This window comes from Macaca thibetana, chromosome 14 (genome assembly GCF_024542745.1).
Source record: "Macaca thibetana thibetana isolate TM-01 chromosome 14, ASM2454274v1, whole genome shotgun sequence".
In the NCBI taxonomy this organism is placed as follows: Eukaryota; Metazoa; Chordata; class Mammalia; order Primates; family Cercopithecidae; genus Macaca; species Macaca thibetana.
In genome coordinates, this window is record NC_065591.1 from 56660797 (window position 1) to 56677723 (window position 16927).

The 16927-nt window shown below is 46.0% G+C and overlaps 2 protein-coding genes across 6 annotated transcripts in view; one reads left to right on the forward strand and one right to left on the reverse strand.

The window, feature by feature from the left end:
- AKIP1 (A-kinase interacting protein 1) overlaps nt 1-16927 on the reverse strand; it is a 210676-nt gene that overhangs the window by 66786 nt on the left and 126963 nt on the right. The gene's annotated exons all lie outside the window — the stretch shown is intronic.
- The window catches only part of DENND2B (DENN domain containing 2B), a 177646-nt gene that overhangs the window by 27048 nt on the left and 133671 nt on the right, over nt 1-16927 (forward strand). For 2 of the 5 annotated variants that reach the window (XM_050756094.1, XM_050756091.1), the window contains exon 2: nt 4628-4668. The exons of 2 other annotated variants lie outside the window; for them this stretch is intronic. The gene's annotated coding sequence lies outside the window, so the exon portion shown is untranslated. Of the gene's footprint in view, nt 1-653; nt 4669-16927 lie in introns of those variants that run through there. One more of the 5 variants, XM_050756090.1, reaches the window with a different exon arrangement.

Here is a 16927-nt window from a genome sequence, read left to right on the forward strand (position 1 = left end):
TGCTGGCTCATGCCTGTAATCCTAGCACTTTGGGAGGCCGAGGTGGGTGGATCACGAGGTCAGGAGATCAAGACCATCCTGGCTAACATGGTGAAACCCCATCTCTACTAAAAATATGAAAAATTAGCCAGGTGTGATGGCAGGTGCCTGTAGTCCCAGCTACTCAGGAGGCTGAGGCAGGAGAATGGCGTGAACCCGGGAGGCGGAGCTTGCAGTGAGCCGTGATTACGCCACTGCACTCCAGCCTGGGCAACAGAGCGAGACCCTGCCTCAAAAAAAAATATATATATATGTGTGTGTGTGTGTGTGTGTGTGTATATATATATAATAAATAGGATAAAAATGGAGGTTATAATCATAGCAGAATTTAAAAATTTATGCATTTATATGTATATATGTATAATAATAGATATATTGCAGAGAAATATAGGCTGATCAATAAAAGATTTTGAAGCATAAATATGAGGATAAAATTCTGAAGAGGAAATAAAAGAAGAGTTAACAAAAAGGCATAGTATAAAATGTATGTTTTTTAAATAGATGATCCACTATGACATTTAGAGTCCATTGGATCATTTAGATTCATTTAAGAGAGTAATGTTGTATTTAATTTAAAAATGTAAATATTTATTTACATAAATAACAAGCCTCAGCTTGTTATTAAGATGAGTGACTCTGGCCGGGCATGGTGACTCACGCCTATAATTCCTGCACTTTGGGAGGCTGAGGCGGGCAAATCACATGAGGTCAGGAGTTCAAGACTGACATAGTGAAACCCCATCTCTACAAAAAATACAAAAATTAGCCAGGTGTGGTGGCATGTGCCTGTAATCCCAGCTACTCAGGAGGCTAAGGCAGGAAAATCACTTGAACCCAGGAGGCGGAGGTTGCAGTGAGCCGAGATCACGCCACTGCGCTCCAGCCTGGGCAACAGAGTGAGACTCCATCTCAAAAAAAAGAGAGAGAGAAAAGAAGAGCTACTCTAATTTTGGAGCCAAAATTTGGGATCCTTAGGCCAGTACAGGATTTTTTGTCCTGATTTTTGAATTTGCTTACATGAGAAGCCTTTATAGAGTCTAAACATTAAATCAAACTCAATGTATGTATTTACTAAATCACCCTTACTGTAAAGAATTTAACTATATAAACTTTTTGTGGTCTCAGGAAAGGTAGCACGCGTGACACTTTTCTGGTACAGGGAATTACAGGGAATTCTTTGGCTTTCATGATGTCTCCATCATGAAATAAGTGAAAGACTTGAAATAAGTGCTGTGAGATAAGACTGTGAACAGTCCTGAAAAAAATTGATGACAATTTTTTTCCCATTTGGAACATTTGTTTAGCACAGTGAGAGAGACCTGATGTGGTGTTTGCGCAGGGCAGATTGATTGCACTCCAAGAGGAAACCATAAAGGGTTGAGTCGATACCACACAGAAACACGAGGTGGTGGGATGAGCAGTTTTTCCACATTTTAATATTTTCCGTGATGACACTGAAAGCCTTGCCCTTAGAGAACCCTGAGCCATCTAATAATTCATAACTCCAGACTCTTGAGAGGGAGAAATGCAGGTTTGTACCATTAAATAGATGTCCTGGGCCTTTCCTAAGAGAGGCTGGAAAGGAATTGAGGGCAGTCATCGGAATGTCACCAGCACAGCAAGGTAAGGGACATTGCACAGCTTTGATTCCTTGGGGAACAATCTCTTACTGATATCAGTATTTCCAGCTCCTGTTTTTAAAAAAGTCTCAGAAAAGCCTATCTTTTTTTGGGAGGACAGGAGAGAATCCTGTCAAGGAAGTAATGAGTCAGCACAGGGGACCTACTATGTGCCGTTCACAACTTGATACTTTGATAAACGGATTGTCTCAGACAGGAGGAAATCATGACTCAGAGAGATTATGTAAATCACTGAAGATCCAGGATTTGAACCTTTGTTCATTTGATTCCAGATTTCTTTCTACTACTTTGTGACGCCTTCTTGTGCTGAAATCATGGAGAATGGGGGATACTCCGGATTGAATTGGGGAACTCATGGTATCCAGCTAACTGGCCTGAAAACCCAAGTACCCTTGATCTGGAGGTGTTTGGGGAGAGGAAGAATGATGGTTAGAACAGAGGAATTGAGGAGAAAGACACCAGGAGTTGCTCGGACTGTCTCCGTTTCGTGGAAAGGGAATTTTGTGTCATGGCATCTAGTCTGTGGTGGTGGTTTGGAAGAAGTGGGTCCTGAATTCATCTGTTACCAGTTACCCAATGAAGGAAAATGGGAGAAATGTGGTATATGGGATTTTACAAAACACATTTTTCTTTTATTTTTGAGACATGGCCTTCCTCTGTCACCTAGGCTAGAGTGCAGTGGTACAGTCATAACTCACTGCAGCCTCGACACCCCAGGCTCAAACAATCCTCCTGCCTCAGCCTCCTGAGTAGCTTGGAATACAGGTGTGTGCCACCATGCCTGGATAATAAAAAAAAATTTTTTTTGTAGAGATGAGGTCCCATTATGCTGCTCAGGCTGGCCTTGAACTCTTGAGCTCAAGCGATCCTCCAACCTTGGTCTCCCAAAGTGCTGGGATTACAGGCGTGAGGCACCTGGCCTCACAAAACACGTTTTGTTTGTTTGTTTGTTTCTTAATTTGGACCAACATAGGAGAAATTTTAAATTTTTTTAGGGAAAGGGACTAAAAACAAAAACCCCAAACCTATTACCATCTTCACAACATGTAAGAAGAGACATTTGCAAACCAAAATAATAAGTTAAAAACAAAGAAAATAGGCTAACAAGACAGCAAAGAAAGGACCTACTTATCTATTTTATAGTAAGGTTAGATTTAAGATGTTTTGAATCATGAAAAATGATAGCATAAGTTTCTTGATATTTGTCAGTTTGGAAATTTTTATTTAGTAGTGCAACATTAAGAGAAGTTTGACTGTAGAGCTTGTTTCATGCTTTTTTGTAAAAATCATAGTTACTGTTGGGAGTCCATTTTGACAGATTTTGATGTAAACAGTATCAACAAGCATTGTAATTTCACTCAATATGGAATATTCTGGTAGATGGCAAGAAGGAGAGTGAGAACAGTTCTTAGGCTTTCAGTTCCGTGGCCAGGCCAGGAAGAAAGCCGGAGTAGCAGCTACTGTATGTGACTGGTGAGGGCTGCAGGAAGGGGCTGCAAGGACCTGTCTGCCCATGCTTTCTATATGGGGTGGGGCTAGAGGCTGCATAGCACCCTTCTTGCCCAATATGAAACAAGTAGGAGTCTATTTGAGAGGGATGCTGTGGATGGTAAAAACTTTCATCATGGCCTGGACTGATATTTAGGAGAGTCCCTCTTGTAAAGGAATTATCCTGTTTGGTTCTCCAAAAAGAGATCTACAGGAGAAGGCACAGACAAAGGCCCCATTATTTTCTCCAGGGCAGCTGTTCATTGCGCTGGTGCTGGGAGGGGTGTGGGAAGCTTGCCGGACTCAGGCCTAGGTGCTCAGATGTGGGAGTGTTCCTGCTGTTCAGCCCCATTATTTTCTTCTGAGCCTTTCTTGTGGGGACTTTTTGCAAACTGCATTTTCCTCCAAGCAGCAGAATCTTAGCTTCACCTTTTTTGTGGTCTTGGTGCCCTGGAATTTTGGTGAATGCTGAGTGCCTGGGAACAGATAAGCCTGAAAGCACCTTGGGAACTCCCCAAGTCCCCTCTCTTTTGTCCAAGAGAGTGCCTACCTCTGCCTTTCCAGGGGCCATGCTGGGGGAAGTGTGTGTGTTGGCCTCTCTGGAGAAGGGCATGCTAGCTTCCCTGGCCTGTTTACATTAGTCTCATCCTCGCTGCCCTTGATTACAAATGAGGCATTGGGTGGGGGATTTCCCTGCTTCCAGGGAGGTCACTCCTTCCTTTTATCTGTGCTCTCAATTTTTCCACCTGGGGAAGAGCTGCCTTGAAAAAAACAAAAAACAAAAACAAAACAAAAAAAAACCCAAAAAACCAAAACTCCCCTTAGCTTAACTCCTTGTCTCATAGACTGCCCAGTAAGTGGATCAGTTCATAATGAGGAAGCAATTCATCTGTCTCCTGAAATTCCCTTCCCCTGGGTTCTCTTAGGCCTTTTCTCATTCTACTGTCTCTGCTGTAGTTGTCAGCACTCCTTCCTAAGAAAACGAACAGTCTTCCCAGCCCAGAGTCTGGTCTGCTTCTGGGCGCTTCTTGAGCTGAGTGTTGATGCAAGGGTTCCTGGACCTTAGGAATGTGTGCCCTGGCACTTTGAGTAGAATGGAAACTCTTTGAGGTTAAGAGCTCCAAGTTTTTTCCTTCCCTCTTCCCCACTCTGTATGTAATGTCTGTGAGAGGAAGGAGGGGTCACTGGGGAGGGTGACCACTGGTGGCCCAGTTTGCTGATGTGGTCACCTCAGAAGGAGGGAAAGCCTGTTGCCCTAAGCATGGGTAAAAAGGTGGCCTCAGACCTCTTTGCTCTTCTGTGGAACCCCCCTGCCCACCTTTTCTTGTTTCGTTGAACAGTCTTGTTATCAGAGCCTCTGAGAGAACTGAGGGATCCTATTTGAAGCTCTTTCTTAAAGGTTACTGGAAAGTATAAGTGAATTTTACTTGGTGGTAACAACCTTTCCACTCTTTTCACAGATTTCACACCCTTTGGAGAGCTTCTTTCTTGGATAATTCAGGTAGGTTTTTACGTTTTGTTTTTTAAATCAGTGGACCTATTTCCGTACAGTGACTTCTTCAATTCCCCCAGCAAAGATCCTTGTTCGGGTCCCTTGAATTTCCTCCCAGTTCCACTGATGATGCTCCTGGTTTCCCAGGGCTTCCATCTCACTCCCACAGATTCCTGTCTACCTTATCATGTCTCAAGCTTTATTTCAGCTTCTATTAGGCCAAATTAGTATCCATTCTCTCTCTTTCTTCCTCCTCTTTTCTTCACTGGAAAGTTAATGTTTTGCCTTTGGGCTTTTCTTTCTAAGCTAGGTTTCAGTTCAGACCTTGGTGCTGTTCCTGTGTTATATTACTTCAGCATACATCTGTGTTGTAGGCCTAAGAGTGGTCAGTGCTTCTATGTTGCTATGAGATTTTAGCTCCTTATCCTTTTGATCAAGCTTTGTCTTGGTGAGCACTTTTTGTATCCTTTAAGAATTCCTTTCTCGCCCCAAGGTCATGAAGATAGTCCTCCTAAGTTTTCCGTAAATGCTTTCCCTCTTAGATAATATTCTCATTTAGACCTACAATCCTATCTTTAGATCTCAACCACTTTTTAAACTCGAATTCCTTTGTTCACAGCTTGTCCTCAGTTTAGGATTGCATTTTTCCTCTTTTGTTACCCATCTGCTGGCCTTTGCAGTGGTCTCTTCGGTTTCCCTCTGTGCTGTGCCTACCCAACTCCCACAGTTTTCCTCTCTGGCGTAGGTCACAGAGGAAATATTTAGTTAGTCCCTGCCAAACATTCTGGTTGTGTTGTTTTGCTTAAAAAGACATGCAGTAAACTGTTTTGATTCTTGGTCTTAGTGCTGTAGGGCAGATGTTTCTCCTATAACGGAGGTGTTGTGGTCAGTTGGAAGGAGTGGTGGACGCGAGTTCGGAGAATTGGATTCTAATCCCTGCAGTGTTACTAGTTTGTGGTGGGATCTTGCACAAGGCACATTTATATGTCTTAATTTTCTTTTGTTAGAGGGGACCTTATTTCATGATGAAGAAGATAGGACTCTCTGGGTATGAGATGGGAATCCAAAGAGTAAGCCTGGAAGATCCAGGAGAGACTAGACAGGCAAGAGGCAGAGAACCATTACCGTGAGCATCCTTAGTGGAATTGGAAGGGAATTCAGATGACTCCAAACAGATAAAAGTAATATATGTAGTCACTTTGAAAAAGTATAAAACATGGTAAGAAAAACTGATGGAAATTCTCTGACAAGGATCACTTCAGGAGATAACTGCCTATCTATCCCTCAGTGTGCTGCGGGTCCACACCTGTTTGCTGTCACCCTTGGGATGTGGGAGGCGTAGCCTTCTGCGGGTTCAGTTCCAGAATTCTTCCTCCCACCTTCCACCTCCTTCATAAACTCAGGAATATTTGAAACTCAGCCCAGATCTTCACCTGGCTTGGATTTCTCCATCATGTGGAGATTGGTCCTTGGAAGTTGTAGCTTCCAGAGACCTTCGCTATTTGCTAACATGTCCAAGCTCTACATTTATTGATTGTTGGTTCTGTACATGGCTATGTTCAAATTCTTGTGTCCTGAGGATGGTATGATTTGGTTCCAGTAAGGAAGGGGAGGGTATGTGGGGGACCCTGTCATCAAGAACTAAGAAATAAAGGGAAACGGCTGGGCGCAGTGGCTCACGCCTTTAATCCCAGCACTTTGGGAGGCTGAGGTGAGCAGATCATGAGGTCAGGAGTTCGAGACCAGCCTGGCCAACAGAGTGACACCCCATCTCTACTAAAAATACAAAAATTAGCCAGGCATGGTGGCGGGCGCCTGTAGTCCCAGCTACTCGGGAGGCTGAGGCAGGAGAATCACTTGTACCTGGGAGGTGGAGGTTGTGGTGAGCCCAGATCGTGCCACTGCACTCCAGCCTGGGCAACAGAGCAAGACTCCATCTCAAAAAGAAAAAGAAATAAAGGGAAACAACTGAGTAGGTGCCCTTTTGGTGTTCCTGAGAGGCAGGCCTTTGAAGAAGAAATAAAATGGTTTAACTTCTGTCTATGTAATCCCCAGCCCTCCTCCCCAAATACACATACTCAGATAGGCAGAGCTACATTTCTTCCTTATCCCTGTACCCTTCTGAAATGACTGAGATTTAATCAGATCTTGCATAGTTTAGACTTTTTTGTTGTTGTTCCAGTGAAAGATTTGCATTGGCTTCTTCCAGTACAGAATGAGTTGGACAAAGACAGTCTCCAAAGTATTTTGCTGCTCTGTGGTCCTTTGTAAAGCAAAAATTCTCCTAAAGAAGTACTGAGGGCCGGACACGGTGGCCCATGCCTGTAATCCCAGCACTTTGGGAGGCTAAGGTGGACAGATCACTTGATCCCAGGAGTTCGAGACCAGCCTGGACAACATGGTGAAACCCCAGCTCTGTAAGAAATGTAAAAATTAGCCAGGTTTGGTGGTGTGTGCCTATAGTCCCATCTACTGGGGAGGCTGGCTAGGTTTGGTGGTGTGTGCCTATAGTCCCATCCACTGGGGAGGCTGAAGTGGGAGGACCACCTGAGCCCAGGGAGGTCGAGACTGCAGTGAGCTAAGATTGTGCCACTGCACTCCAGCCTGGGTGACAGAGTGAGACCCTGTCTCAAAAACAACAGCAAAGTAGCCAGGCGCGGTGGCTCACGCCTGTAATCCAGCACTTTGGGAGGCCGAGGTGGGTGGATCATGAGGTCAGGAGTTTGAGACCAGGCTGGCCAACATGGTGAAACTTCATCTCTACTAAAAATACAAAAATTAGCCAGGTATGGTGTCGCATGCCTGTAATCCCAGCTACTTGGAAGGCTGAGACCGGAGAATTGTTTGAACCCAGGGGGTGGAGGTTGCAGTGAACTGAGATTGCACCACTGCACTCCAGCCTGGGCAACAGAGCAAGACTCCGTCTGAGGAAAAAAAAAAAAGAAGAAGTACAGAAGGATGCTTGTCTTTTCAGGGTTAGTGATGAGGATGAAGATCCATGCTCACCGTTGCTGTGCCCAACCCTGGGAGGCTCTCGCTGCTGAAACTTGCTAGAGAAAGTTTTGGAGCTAAGTAGAATAGTTCTGGGCAGAAGAGTTCCATAATTGATTCCGTATACTTTCAAGTAGGAGTTCTCTGTTATTTTGCAATTCTTTATTTATCTTTGAGCCCCTGTGATACTCACCATGGTTTTTTGTTGTTGTTGTTGTTTTTTTTGTTTTTTTTTTTTGAGACAGAGGCCGCTCTGTTGCCCAGGCTGAAGTGCAGTAGTGTGATCTTGGCTCACTGCAAGCTCCACCTCCCGGGTTCACACTATTCTCCTGCCTCAGCCTCCCGAGTAGCTGGGACTACAGGTTCCCAGCTAATTTTTGTATTTTTACTAGAGACGGGGCTTCACCGTGTTAGCCAGGCTGGTCTCCAAATCCTGACCTCCTGATCCGCCAACCTTGGCCTCCCAAAGTGCTGCGATTACAGGCGTGAGCCACTGCGCCCAGCCCTATATTCACCATGTTTTTATGTATTCCATAAGCCCTAACTCCATTGTGACCTGCATCCCTGATGAGGATGCCTCCTACTTTCCTGAGACTGTTAGAGCTAGGTGACATAGAACTCTGGGGTAGTTTCTTTTCTTTAGATAGATTGGTACTCCCAGCCAGCCAGCTCGGGAGAACAGGCAGTGAGCATTCCCCATAGGCTCTGTAGATGTGTTCCTTATGAATGTCAACAATGTCTGGTTGAACTAATAGTTTGATCTGGGGCTGGATAAGAGTTGTGAGCCTGTGTCTGGCATTTGGTATTTTCCCCCATTCTTTGATCTTCAGTTGTCCTAGGCAGGTGACCCAACTGGTGTCTGTCACATGATATCCAGTGTGTCCTCCCTGGCACTCCAGTTCTCAGTACTCACGAACCGGTTGGCTTCTGTATCTCTCACCAATCACAGGTAATTGAGGTCTCCCTCAGGTAAGTGTTCTTCAGATCCTACTCACATCCTCTTTAATCCTCATCTTTCCTTCTCTTTCTGTACTTATGATTTTGCTTAATTGCCTCAGGAAACACCCTCCTTATCCCCTTTCCTCTTTGCCTGTGGGATAAAAGCTAGCTTTGATGATAGCTGGTAAAAGTGTGAAACCAAGAATACTTCTGAAAGGACAGTCAGACATTTGGGAATGAAAGTAGATGGTTTGAAGAATCAGTGCCATCACTATTGTTCTTGAGAATGCTTTTAAAAATCCTTCCAGATATCCATCTTTTAATTAACCTCTCCTTCTTCCAGGACCACAGTTTGAAATATATAAAAATTATTTATTTATTTTTTGAGTCAGAGTCTTGTTGTGTTACCCAGGTTAGAGTGTGGTGGTGCGATCTCAGCTCACTGCAACCTCTGCTTCTGGGCTCAAGTAATTCTCCCACCTCAGCCTCCCAAGTAGCTGGGACCACAGGCACGTACCACCACGCCCAACTAATTTTTGTTTTTTTGTAGAGATGGGTTTTGCCATGTTGCCCAGACTGGTCTTGAACTCCTGGGCTCAATTGATCTGCCCACCTCAGCCTCCCAAAGTGCTGGGGTTATAAGTGTGAGCCACTGTGCCTGGCCAAAAATGATTTAATTTTATTCCTCTTACATTTTGTTTTATTGCTAGTATTTACAGAGGTATTGTTTTGTGTCTTTATTATGTATAAACAGTATTTCAGCCATGTTGTTCATTAATAGCTTGTCTGCACATCTGGCTACCATGTCTGGTGTTGTTTCTGTGGAAAACTGTCTTCAACCTGTAAAGGGCGACTGCCTGAGAAAGGAGCTTTTAGTGAAAACACAGTCTGTTCATCCTCTGGCCCCTGCTGGTGATGTTGCTCTAGAAGAGACTGACTCTATTCCCATCATATGAAGAGGAAGAAAAGTGCTTCCAAGGGCTGTCCGGAGCTAGGTCAGGAAAGCTAGGTCTGTTCTCTTTAGTCTCTAGACTAGAGGAGCTGGAATGTGCCATGCCTAACTTTGCCTAAGCTCTTTTCTTTTTCGCACTATGTATCACACTGGGAAATACTTAAGCTTAACACCCAATGAAGTGTTCCACCACTTTGAAAATCATGATGTAATTATGACAGGATCACATTCTTTAAACATACTGTTTAGTGGGGTTAGTGGAATTGTCTCCTCTGATTTTTGACAAGGAAATAATACATTCTTGTTGCGATGCCATATCAGGCCTTAGGATGGAAAGCGTCTAATTTAAAGCTACGGACCTTTCCTGTAGAATGCATATGCTGCTAATCTACGAAAACTACGAAAACTGAAGAGGTCCCAGTGCACTATGTGTAAACTGCAGCATCTCCTTGTGGAATGAACAGTTCAGGAAAATGGAATGACTTTCCAAACTGTACTAGGTTCCAGGTGACTGAAAATTTCCCGTGAGGGTGGGAAAGCTTATCCAGATGTTCTTGCTTGGGGATCAGTGTGTGTCATCCCATTCCAAAGAAGTACAGTCACAGCTGATTTTATCTTTGTCCTTTCTGTGGTGCCCAGGGATGCTCTTTTTGAGTTCATCTTTGGTCTTGTCTCTCTGAGAAAAGCAGCATGCATTTTGATCTAGGTTTAAACAGTTAAAATCTGTGGCCACAGGGTAAGGTGAAACTAATGGCTCTAAGTAGCCAACTTTTTACCTTTGCTTCATTGGCACCAGGCTGTGAGTAACTGAACTAACCAGCTGCAGACCCTTATTATGCAATTTTGAGGTGAGGATGGGTGAAATCCTAGGGGCTGGGAGACAGACATGTTTGGCTACCAGAGAGATGACATCAGTTCATTTACTGGTGCTGTGGAGAAAGGGGAGATTCCAGGTGCTTAGCCTTCTTCCTGCATGTGGGGGTGTCCAGAGCCACCCTTAATCCTATTAGCAGCCAAGGCCTTTGCTTGGGAAAAACCGTATTTAACTCTGTGTCTATGTGTTGACATAGGGACATGAAGTTGGAAGGCGTCTTGTATCTTTGGCTTCCCGAACAAAGCTTTGAAGAACAAACAGACATGTGTCTATATGTGTCTCTGTGTGTATTTGGAGGAAGCACAGGCTTCTGGGAGCTGTGGTACTAACAGTAGGACTGGAAAAAGCCTTATGACCTCTGAAGCATGACTGAGGGAATCGAGCTGGGAGGCATTGGAGCCCATCTGCTCACCAGCTTTGTTGGCCTGTCGGATGTTGGGCTCCCCCTCCGGTTCTTCCCTCCTCCCTCAAGATGTGTTAGAAAACGAAGCCTGCTGCCTGGAAAGCAGGTGACACCAAAGCTTATGCTAAGAGGATCCAACGTCACATCCGCGGACCTGCCTCGGCCTCCCTGTGACTGGATTGCTGCGGGTCTCCCTAAGACCCTTGCTCACACTCAAGTGTAGCTGCAGCTTACTGCAAGCCGTCTGGGGCCAGCCCAGGCTTGTTCTGTCAGGGCCTCTCCCCACCACTGTGTTCTCGCCTCCTGTGGGCTTTCACATACGAGGGCCTTACCATCCCTGAGTTGCCAAAGTCCTTGTTCTGAGAACCCAGTGCCTCCCCTTCAGGGCCCAGGAAGCTGTGGGTGAGCTCTTGGTTTCCTTCTCAGCCGGACACTTCTGGGAAACGATCTGCATTCCTTTCTGCCCAACTCTGCCTCTGGGGCTGTGTGGGGTGTGGCTGCCTCATGCCTCTGTGAGGAGGAATGCTAGCGCAGTTCTGCAGTTCCACTGAGACCAGCCATCGAAGGTAACCGGGAGTTTGAAGGTGGAATTCCCTTTTCTTGCAGTCCTGGAGCCAGGAGCTAGCTTTTCATGGATTGTGATGAGGTGTTGGTTCTTTTTTATTTTTATTTGGAGACGGAGTCTTGCTCTGTTGCCAGGCTGGAGTGTAGTGGCGCAGTCTCGGCTGACTACAACCTTCGCCTCCCGGGTGCAAGTGATTCTCCTGCCTCAGCCTCCCGAGTAGCTGGGACTACAAGTGTGCGCCACCATGCCTGGCTAAATTTTTTATTTTTTAGTAGAGACGGGGTTTCACCATGTTGGCCAGGATGGTCTCGATCTCTTGACCTCGTGATCCACCCACCTTGGCCTCTAATAGTGCTGGGATTACAGGCATGAGCCACTGCGCCTAGCCGAGGTGTTGGTTCTTTTAAAAATTTTCCAACTTGCTTTCCTGTCTCCCTGTCACTCTGGAAGGTGGGGGTAAGGGGTAGGAGGAGAGAGAGTAGGCTTAGTTCGCTGTGATCCATCTTTGGCACTGGAGATGGGTGTGGCAGATACCTTTTGTGAGGAAGGAGCGTAGGGGCAGGGGAGAGAATCTGCCTGTTGGTCTTGGTATAACTGGGCGTCTCCGCAGTCTGGCTGTGTTGACTTTCTGGATGATTTGTGAACGCATCCCCTGGCCCCTGAAGCCAATACCATCCTTACCTGGTTTGAAGTCTTTCGGAGTGCACCCAGCATCATCAGCTCCTGCAAGCAGAAAGGGCCTAAGGGAGCATGAACACACACTCGGTAGAAGTTAAGCCTGATTTTTTAAAATTAAAATTTAAATTTTTAGTTTTTTAGGGAGTGAGTGAGCCCTAGAGAATTAAATTTAATTTCTCCATCATTTTTTTAAGGAGACAGGGTCTTGCTATGTTGCCCAGGCTGGTCTTGAACTCCTGGGCTCAAACGATTCTCCTGCCTCAGCCTCCCAAAGTGCTGGGATTACAGGTGTGAGCCACCCCGCTGTGCCCAACCCAGAAGTTGAGCCTGAGAGGGAGGCTCATTGCCCTGTGTCTACCCAAGGATGTGTGTGTGTGTGTCTGGAAGTGGAGAGTAGGAGTGAATGCATCTAATAAACTGGAGAGGATCTGGAGAGACGATGGTGGGGGCTGACTGTGGGGAGCACAAAAGCTGGGACTTTTGCAGAGGTGTGTTTGCTCCCAAGTGGCCAGAAGCCAGGAGTAGTGGAGAAGGTGGGTTTAGGCATGCTAAGTTATGCTTGCATTGCTGAGTACCTTGGGTATGATGGCCAGGAATGCTTTCCTCTGGGAATTGGGCTGATCTCCTGACAACCCTCCCCATTTTATACCCATTACATACTTATGTGATTCTTACCTATCAGGGAGGTCTTGGGGTCGTGTGTTGTAGAGCAGAGGCTCTGGGTCTGAGAATGGGCTGGTCAGCCAGAGGCTCCACCTCCCAGTGTGTTGGCTGCCTCAAGGATGCCATCCTTCTTTGCAGCTGCCAATCTTCACTGGTGTCTGTGCCTTGGCAGGATGTAGAGCCCTTCTCATGGGTGCTTTGCCTCTTTGGGGTCTTGAGAACAGATGGGCTTAATTTGAAGCAGATCTCCCTCTAGGACCCAGATCTGAAATACATATTAGACGACGACTACTGGTCTTGGCTTTTCTTCCTTATGTGTCTCTTTCTTCCTTTTATCTTCCCACTACTGTCAGGCACTGTGAGCAGCCGTTGCTGTCACACAGGTGGATCAGAACATGAAGAATGGAGCTAAATAGAACTGTCTGCATGCTGCTTTGATGTGCTCAGGCTCAGTTTCAGAGAAAAGGTGGATTGGAGCCTGTGACGGGGGCTCCTTTCCCCCCACCAGAGTGTGTAAAAGCAGGGAGGAACAGGTGGGAAGGCACTTTAGGAGTTGGGAGGTTGTTAATTCCACCTCTTCTCTCCTTCCTCTGTACCCCGCCATTCCCTGTGAGTTGTCAAGGGCTAGAGAGATAACAAAGATCTTGCTTTCCACTATCAGGCAATGCACCCCTCGCTGAATTTTTCAGCTCCACTGACATTGTGAGGCAAATATATAAAGCTTATTTTCTGACCTGAGGGAATTTATAAGCTATTGGAGAGATAGTATTTGTTAAACAAGTAGAGAATATCCAAGATCTTAACTGTGTTGGTTTATGGATCATCGATATATTTATAGTTCAGAACAAGAAAGTTGTATCTTATACAACCACAGAAAACTTTTCTTGGAGGAGGCAGGATTTTTCTGGTCTTTAAAGTTGGGCCAACTTTGTAGGGAAAAGAGAGGTGTTCACTCCAGTGTCAGGCAATGATCTACCTTGGAAGGGTAGGTGTGGCAGAGTGAGCAGAGCCAGGGACCTGAGCTCTGGAAGTCCTGCCATTACATAGTTGATGTGAAGTGACGCAGTGGAGGTGGAGTTTTGTGGAAATCTCTCTTGTAGATAGATGAAAATAGGATAATTTTGGAGAGGCCAGAGAAAGGCAGTGAGGAAGCCTGCTAAAGGGCATGGCAGGTCAGCAACAGGAGAGAGGAAGGGGGCGAGTCCTAGAGAATATTCCAGAGTAGACGAGGCAGGACTGACATGAAGGATGAACTTGAGGGGAAAGACAGAAGACGCCGACATTTCTGACCTGTGAGAACTGACCAATACTGACATGTTCTGTTTGCGAAGTACTTGGACTTTTCAAAGCACTTTTTCATTCAGCAAAGCGTTGTCTGGGTTCTTAGAGTTCATCTAATCTGGCTCCGTTTTATGGAAGGGGAGGCTGGGGAAGAAAAGGGAAGCGACTATTCCCAGCGCACGCAGCTATTCAGTGGTGGAGCGGGACCCGCCATCTAGGCCTCTCCCTCCTAAGACAATTCTAAGACAACAGCAGCACGGAAGAGAGTGTGCAGTTGGCAGAAAGTCTGTCTGGCTGGATAACGTTAGGTGATAAACCAGTCTCTCTGAGAGCTGAGAGAAACTTATCTTACTTTTTGTCCTCCACTCTTTCTTGCCCCATCCCTGTTTTCCATCTCTGCTTCACGCTCTTGTTGTCTGGTCTAATTAACTTCCTCTGTTGGAGCAGCTTCCCCTCTTGGGTAAACTCAGACATGACCACAGCAAAGCAGCGTGGAATCTTCTGTTAGGTCAGTGTTCCCAGAGATGGTGGCAGCACTCAGCCATCCGGGTCAGAAGCTGGAGTCCTTCTGGAGCCTTGCTCACTTCTGCAGCTGGTCACCTCCCGAGTCCTTGTTTCTTACTAAAAGAGTGCTCGGTCCGCCCTGCTTGTCCCCATTCTCACTGCCCCACACGGCGTGTCCTTGAAAGCAGTGACCCCTCACAGAGTGGGTTCTTGTGGTCTGCATCCTGACCCCCAGCTTCCCTGCAGATGCAGCTGCACTGGAGCCCCTGAAGACAAACCAGGGAAGTGCTGCATCCTGTGGGGCAGGAGGCTTTGCTTTGCCCAGGGCTGGGCTCCTGAATGAATTTTGGTGCAGCCTTAACGGCTGAGTTGTGCTGTGGAAGGTGCACAGCTGTGTCCAGGCACTCCTGGAAGAGGAAGTTGAGGTCATGAGGCTGAATTAGGCTTTGTGTGCTCCTTCTAGGTTCTCAGCATTTGTCTGGTCCTTTACTTGCTTTAGATCTCTGCCCTAGCCACTGTAGGCAGGAGCAGCTCTCTTTCAAGAGGTTCCCAAGGTAATAAACTTCATAGTCCCCTGAGTTTAGTCTGAATGGCCTTGGCCTTGGGGTCCATCCCAAGTTCCATAGCCAGCAGTTGGGTCCATGTCTCACATTTTCGTCCTTGTCTCCTCTACACAACATTGCCACAGTCCACCCCCGTCCCCCCTCCCCACCTCCAGTCTGGTGCAATAGGGATTTAAGGAGGAAATGGACTACCTGGATAGTAGAGGAAGGAAGTTTGTGGCTGGCAAATTGTTATTTTATTTGGAAAGTCTATCCCATTCTCTCCCGCCACTCAGAGCAGCAGATTAAGTCAGATGTCGTTGAGCTGTCTCTCTTCCTAGCCATCTTGGATAAAATAGAGGTACAGGCTTCACCCTTCAGAAGCTTGCTGAGACAGTCTTATTTACTAACAACAACAAAACAAAAACCACTTCAAGCCCCCAAATCCCAACCACACAAGTCTCTATCTTTGCCTCTGACAACTCTCGTGTCTCTCTGGGTCTTGGACCCTCTGTGACTTAGTTAAAGCAGTGGTAACTTGGTAACTGTCTTGGGAGCACGCAGAGAGAGTCAAGCCTCAGCTTGCCAAATTTTCCCAGAGTATGCACCCCTTCTTCATCTCCTCTGGGCCTTTTTCTTAGAAGAGCTGTGTCATGCTTTACTGATGGTAGATGCTGTCTGCATTGGAGATGAGTGGCTATAATCTTTACTGCCTTCGGGAGGACTGTGAAATCGTTGACTTCCTTTATCTGCTTGGGTTTGAGATGAGCTAGCATCTACCAGTTTTAGCCTGTGGAGTCCCATGGCCTCGTAAGAAGGGAGTGTTCTGCTGGCACGAGCTGTGCGGGGGACAGTAGTCCTTGACCCTTTGTTCTTTTCACTCTGCCTTCCTCCTCTCAGTCGTTCACAGCTCAGCCAACCAGCTAAGTGGGGTGTAGACAGTTGTATCACCCCAGGGTAAGGAGCCCCAGACAGGGAGGGAATAAAGGCTTTCTGAATTCTTTCTTTCCTGCACTTTCAAAAGGCTAAGTGGTGCTCAAGTATGTTCCTTCACATCCCTGAGAGTAATGCTCAGGAATTCCCCCAAATTTGCCACTCTGAGACTTCCAAACAAGCTTCCTCCTGTTTCTGTCCTTCAGGATCTTAAATTGCTTTCTACTCTCCCCGCTCCCTCCACATTCCTCTGCTTTTCCTTTCATCATCTTCCCTTCCTGGCATCCTGGGGTCTAATTGATTTCTCTATCGCACAAGTTGTTCAATGTTGATCTCTAAGTGAATGAACATTCATAAGGACCTCTTTTTACACAAAGGCAAACTAGCTGTCTTCCACATAAACATAGGATGGGCCCAGTGCATGTCTTATTAGGAAAGGTGCTAATCATTGCATAGATTAGGAACTTCTAAGTTCTTAACCTTGGGGAAAAAGAAGATGGTTTAAAAAATGGCATCTTCTCCTGTAGGATGTTGATGTTTATTTAGTATGACTCATCTGTAGATCAGGGCCGCCTTCCATGTTCCTAGGATAAGAACTGGATATTGAAGGGCCACTGCTCTTCTCTCTCCCCAGGTCCTTAGAAGAAGCATCATAGGGTCCCTTTACAGGAGATAAGCTGGTATGTCTGTATCCCAGCAATCCCCAAAGAAGCTGAAATGCGGCATTCCTACCATGTAATGTTTCGGTTATAGCATTTAAGCCTGAGTCCTTGCTCACAACAGCTATCAGATAACAGCTTAGTATAGGAGGTTAAAGATCCACAAAAATTCACTCTGATAGTTAAAAATATCACTGTGATTCTGCTTGTAGTGAACCGTGGTTTGGGGAGATGATGGGTCAGAATTGTTTGGATTCCTGAGCTGTTCTGTATCCTTGATAAAG